Here is a 6,051-nt window from a genome sequence, read left to right as displayed (position 1 = left end):
GAAAACAATGTCCCCGACACAAGACTTCTTGAGAGTTTCGTGATCACCCGAGCGAGGTACAAGTCAGATGCAGTGTACAACAGCAGAGATACCAAATGTGTACAAAGGAAGTTCAGGAGATAATACAGAAATCACGAGCGAGGCACATGTTACATAATCGATAAAGTCAGTAATGTGAAGTATGATCAGAGAATGTCGAGGAGGATTGAAGAATAGCTATAGATATGAATTCAGAAAAACTAGTTTAAGTTTATGCTTAAATGAATAGAGAGACCGGGATTGGATTATTTCTCTATCCAACTCATTCCAAAATTTAGGTCCTGTAGTGGTTATTGTTTTTAAAGCAAATACGGTCCCTACAGGAGAAAGATGAAAAGAATCTTTTTGTCTAGTAGGGTAAGAATGAACTTCAGTATTTTTGACAAACATCGAAGAAAACACATCAGGGAAATTCAACGTTGTAGCGTATTTTTCAAGAACGGGTGTACAAAACGCGAAAAGATTTTTTTTTTTTTTTTTAGAAGCTAATAAAGAACGCATTTTTTAATCCCTTCGGACGCAACCATCATACGTCGTATAGGATTACAGCGGAAATGATTCATGAAATCATCGCATTCCCGTTGGGCACCAAAAGCGTAACATACCTCGCAAGTTACGATAAACAACGCATGTATATGTGACTCATTTTGCGCTGGTGTTTAGAAAAACTTAACAAACGTATTTTATACAATCTGATTTTGTTCATTGTCATTGTTCACTGTATTTCACAAACGAAAAAAACAACAAAACATTCTTTCAGAATGGTTCGATACAAGAGGAAGAGATAGGTGTAGAAAGAATCACGAATAATATGATCTTGCCGAGTAGGCTTACTTCTCAAGAACATAATGTGAACTATTATGAGAAGAGATTTTTGGAAGAAAAATAAAGAATTAACGCATTTCAACCCCCACTTTTCCGTCTTTTTTATGTATCAATTCACAAATAATTTCCCTTTATTGTCTCAATGATAACGATCCATAATTGTGTAATAACAACGCAAAGGATGTTCTCATAAATTTGATTGACGGGTATGATTTCATGCTTATGTTTTTCTTTGCTTTTGATGCGTACGGTTATAACGAGGTACCGGTTATAACGAAGTAATATCGCCGGTCTACGGACCTCGTTATAACGGGGTTTCACTGTACATGTATTTTGAAACACTAAAGCCGAGTGTTTGCTTTATCTGCAAATGGCAAATAATGCCTTTAAAGTGATTTAGCAAACAAGTGCGAATATATGTGCAAAACTATGTTTATATTCGTTTCATTGTGAACATGACGCTGATATCTAACGGAATTGAAATAAAGAATATCATAAAATAAAAAGAAAGAAATATGTGTGTTTTTAGTAAAAAGATTTCATTCATATTTTTGTTTCGTGTACTCCTTGACAGGAGATATTATGTTTGCACATTTATTTTGCTTACTAGAATATTTGCACATGTTCATCTGAACATTCAAGCGGAATGTTCAAGTGTAGGCCTACTTCCTAACAGGAGATTTATTTCGTATGCTTATTTTGTACATTTGAACATTCAAGTGGAATGTAAAGCAATGGATAATATCGAAATAAGATAAATATAGTGGAAAATGTGTGGCTTTTGTGTGTACATGACGGTGAATGAGCGCGGAGTATAAATAGGCTAGGACAGATATAATCACGAATCTGCGAGTGACGCAAATCAAATATATAATAAGTGTCACCATGGGTACCATGAGTAATTTCAATAAACGTATGTCTTTGCCGGCACAGCTTACTTTCGGTTTGTAAGGTGTTATTAGGGTACATCAAAATCGTGGATGGATGCTCGCAATGCAATATCCACTCAACAATAGGAGAATTAAAGGACGCGTATGGGTTTGTCCCCCCCCCCTCAATTTTTGATAGATGTCTTCCTGTTCTTGTATTACTGCTTTTGTTGTTGTTGTTTTTTTTTTCTTTGTGCGGTCTTATCCTGTGAAAATCCCAATTAATTGATTTTTACCAGTTTCAGTTTGGACGACAAATGAAGTGGAGTGATGAATTGGCGATATCTCTGCGCCAGAGCGTCCAAGCTTAATAATAAATGATTTTTTTTTTCTCTCTCTATCTCCTCTCTCTCTCCCCCTCTCTCCCTCTCTGGCATATTCTACCCCCCTTCTCTCTGCTTTGTTTCTGAGTTTCGCTGATTTGCACTACCAGCAGGCTTGAGTCCGCGTGACGAAATCAGAGTATATGGACACCATGCCAGCAATTCAATGTTGTTCTTCGCAACAACAAAAACACGAAACAAAGCAAAACGAATGATATCTATCCGAGCTAGCAACGGCAAGGCGGATCTAGCGACATGATGTATGTATGCACCATCAGCCACAATGGCATGACATTGAAATCATGATAAATTCATTATTGATGCAGATGTTCTTTTTTTTTTCTCTCATAATTATCCCTTTTCCGCAATCATGCTTCCTCTTTCATTCCCCGCGCACGACCGCCATTTCGTTGCTACCCAAACATTCTTTATATACGAATGATCGGAATGCAGTATGTATATGATTGTAATGCAGAACAATGTATAATATTATAATTATATAGGCCTACTTCCTACTTCACAAGACATCAACAATTATGAGATACGTGGCAGACGTCATACGGGTTTGATAGGTACCGTTCTGTATTTTTTTTCCTCCTTCGATCTCTGAATAAATCAGTCTTATTGTGTTGCAAAAAAAAAAATGACATTAACTTTTCAGTTCGTGGACAAACTGCGTGACTTCCATAAACACGGCTGTAGTAGCAGTGTGTATTTCATACCAGGAGAATTTTTAAAGGGATCGTATAGTTTTGGTTGAGACCTAATTTCAGGTTTCTAACACTTTTTTTTTTGTGAGATAATGAAAAACCTCTTATGAAACATGAAAGAGCATGTAATTCTATGAAGAATACAACGTTTATTTGATGAAAATTGGTTTTGAAGTGGCTGAGATATCCAAATAAGAGCAATTCTAATAAAGCGTGGGACCCACACTTTATTACGATTGCTTTGTTTTACTTTGTTTTTGGATGTTTCAGTCATTCCAAACCCGATTTTCACCAAATAAACTTTGAATTCCTCTTAAAATGGTATGCTCTGTATTATATCATGTGTTTTCTTGGTATCTCACAAAAAGTTACAAGCCCAATTCTCATCTCCTCCAATACTGTACCATCCCTTAAAGAACGAAAAATAGTTCCTCTCTCATACTTATTATATAGATATCCACCTGTTAATTGTATCGGATGTGACTCCAGATTGCTTCCATAAGCTTCTAACTAATGTCACACATGCATTCATTGTTATAATAATGTTATCTACCTACCTGCCTATCTATCTATCTCTATCTATCTATCTATCTATCTATCTATCTATCTATCTATCTATCTATCTATCTATCTATCTATCTATCTATCTGTCTGTCTGTCTGTCTATATGTATGTGTATGTATGTATGTATGTATATGTATGTGTGTATGCATGTATATATGTGTATGAATGCATGTTTGTACAGGGGTATGTATGCATGTATGTATGTAGATAGATGCGAAGCATACACATTGCGAACCACGTACCTCGCGATTAGAAGTTGAGCATATTATTTTATGTCATTGTCTGCTTGCTTTTGTCCTTGTTGTTTGTATGTTCTCGCTGAAGTTACAGTGGCTGTAACGACTCGAGACATATGGTGAATCAATTTATGAGAAATGCTCTGACTGACAAGTTTTTTCATCAATATGCAGGTAGTATGCAATTCATCAAGGTTCGAATTCACTGCAAGCACTGATCAGGTCTATAGGCTAACACGCTGGAGGCGTTCCGTGTATTCCACTGGTTTTCTTCTTTTTCCACGGGTCCGTTTCATCAAGTCATCACATAAAAGTCTTTACATAAATCTCAGAATGGCCAACGTCGCTCGTATGTAGCTATGAGAGATTTTCAACCTAGACACACATAAAAAAAAGTAAAATCCAATCCAGGAGGTCTCTCGTGAGGCTAACACGCTTGGAGGCGTTCCATGCATTCCGTTGTTTTTTTGTTTGTTTGTTTTTTCTGTTTCCATGGTTCCGTTTCATGAAGTCATCACATAAAAGAGATCTTTACATAAATCTCAGAATAGCCAAAGTCGCTCATATTTAGCACCAAGAGACTTTCAAAGAGAAGCAAAATCCATTTCATGAAGTCTCTCATAAGTGCGTCTTATGACCAAAAAGTCTCTCATACCGCTTTCATGAAACGGACTCTAGTTTTATTTGACACATGGGAAGCTAGACCCATTTCTTTGCAGATCATGTCAATTTTTTAGAAACTAATTTCCAAGTATAAATATCTTTTCACCTTACTTTCTCAGGGGTTGAATTTTTGCTTTGCTCACCTTCTGCTGGCCTCGAGAAATGAAGTGGCTTTAATGACATTAAGGTGACTTTAACAACCAACCATTTTCTTACTGCACTATGTTGACAAACCATGGTCATTACTGTACAATACAATACAAACCATGTATTTATCATTATGTATATTTTGTCGTTTTTTCTGCAACAATGGATGTGAAATAATTATTTCATTTTATTGGGCGGATTTAATGTAATTTATTGGTAATGAATTTCGCGAATGAGTTATTTTTGTGTGTTTCTTAGGTTAAGTATATGCTGATATAAGTTCATTTTTTTGTGATTTTTTTTTTCGTCTTGAAACAGCTGTTCATGTATCATGTTTGTGTGTAAATGTACTTGTATACTTGTATATATTTGTGTGTAAATGTACTTGTGTACTTGTATACTTGTATATTTGTGTGTATACTTGTATACTTGTATATTTGTGTGTATACTTGTATACTTGTATATTTGTGTGTAAATGTACTTGTATACTTGTATATATTTGTGTAACTGTCAATAACCATTATTGCGGTGTGATGGACTGGGTCCACTGTATTTTTTTTTCCTTGTACGTACCTGCCTGTGGGCAGGTAGTATCCTAGGATTATTTATCACATGCTTTAATTTGCAATGGAAATAAAGTATGCTATACACACTTATGCTAAGTGACGTACGTTTGCTGCTGATTAATTTTCTGAGATTAAACCGCATGTTTGCACAACCACACACACATCAAGTTCGTAAATGTGCATGAAGTATAGTATAGTCACATACTGCATGACACGCTCACGGTCATAAAGTTTTCGGAGCGAGTATTCTCGTCCTGTTATTAGAATAGTAGCACGTTGCCGCTGACATATTAAACCGAGGAGGTAGTACGCGTGTTCCCTGTTTAAACTACATGTAGATTCGAGTCAAGAACAAAGCAGAGACAAAGTCCAGGACTTTTACTACATACAGTAGCAAGCAATATAACATGTATAAAGGGATCTCATATGGCAAATATTTGATGTATCCAACATAAACAACTCTTTAGTTTTCTGCCTCCAAGGGATCTTGCTTTTTCTCCTTCTAATACAGACAACCTATGTTATAAGGAAGTCCTCATAACCGGCAGTTTTCTTTCATTAGGTCATAATTTTGCAAAAGTGAACAAATAAAGTATGCATGTATAAAGATATATGTATACACTGCAAACAATCATTTTGGGATCCGAGTCTTTACCTCCTGGTAATGAAATTCTGTTATTACCGTATTCTTTTTTTAACTGAAATGCACTGTAAGCCTACATGTACAACAAAATACCAGTAGGTACATGTATGATGACAAAATTTTCCCTGATCATGTCAGGGACTGTGTTTCAGACTTTAAAGGGGAAATCTAGTCCAAATGTAAGTTAGTCTAATAAGAAAGAGTAGAGTACATGTATTACGAGTTCAATGGTATAATTTTGATCAAAATTGGATGACAAATAAGGAAGTTAAAATGTTTTGAAGTTTCACTATTTTTTTTTTTTTTTTTGGGGGGGGGGGGAAACAGTTCTTGAAGTCAATATGAATATGCAAATGGCAAAGTGAGCATGTCATCTCCTCACAACTGAACATATAAGTTTGTACAT

The sequence above is a fragment of the Diadema setosum genome, chromosome 18 (assembly GCF_964275005.1).
Source record: "Diadema setosum chromosome 18, eeDiaSeto1, whole genome shotgun sequence".
NCBI classification, from domain to species: domain Eukaryota; kingdom Metazoa; phylum Echinodermata; class Echinoidea; order Diadematoida; family Diadematidae; genus Diadema; species Diadema setosum.
The sequence above is the reverse complement of the archived record's forward strand: the minus strand, read 5'-3'. Positions refer to the sequence as shown.